We start from the raw sequence: 602 nt of genomic DNA on the forward strand, positions 1-602 counted from the left end.
TATTACCTTTTCCGAATCCTTAGAACTCCTCTCTTTTAAAATTCTTCTGATACATTCCCCAAAGTAAACAATACATTTCAATCTGTGTCAAAATCAACATTGGTAAGGCCTTCTTAACCATTTTATACCACCTCCACTGTTACTTCATTGCAAAACACTATCTTATTTCATACTATAAATATCCATCCATGCACAAAACACAGGGGCCAGAAGTTACACATTGATATCTCATGTAGACTTCCAAGACTTCATTTACCCTCTGCAGGTTTATGGTACACTTAAAAAGATATCTTTAGACTTGGTCTACTTGGTCTTAAAATACAAATATACAATATCCATAAGCATAAAAAAGTAAAGCTAGATTGCCTTACCATTTGTTATGAACTGCTAAAATCTTATACATGTACAATATAGCATCATGCTGATTAATATACATATTAGTTAAATATATCAACCAATAATGGGGACGTGGGCAAGCTTGTTTTGTTTTCAAAAACAAATTGTTCATATACAAGTAAAAAGATTTTTAATTTGAACTCATATGGAATATCTGAGCGACACAGACATCTCTAAACCCTGCTGAGATATTCAGGTCAAGCTGG

Source organism: Chaetura pelagica, unplaced genomic scaffold (genome assembly GCF_000747805.2).
Source record: "Chaetura pelagica isolate M959 unplaced genomic scaffold, ChaPel_1.0 scaffold354, whole genome shotgun sequence".
Classification (NCBI taxonomy): Eukaryota; Metazoa; Chordata; class Aves; order Apodiformes; family Apodidae; genus Chaetura; species Chaetura pelagica.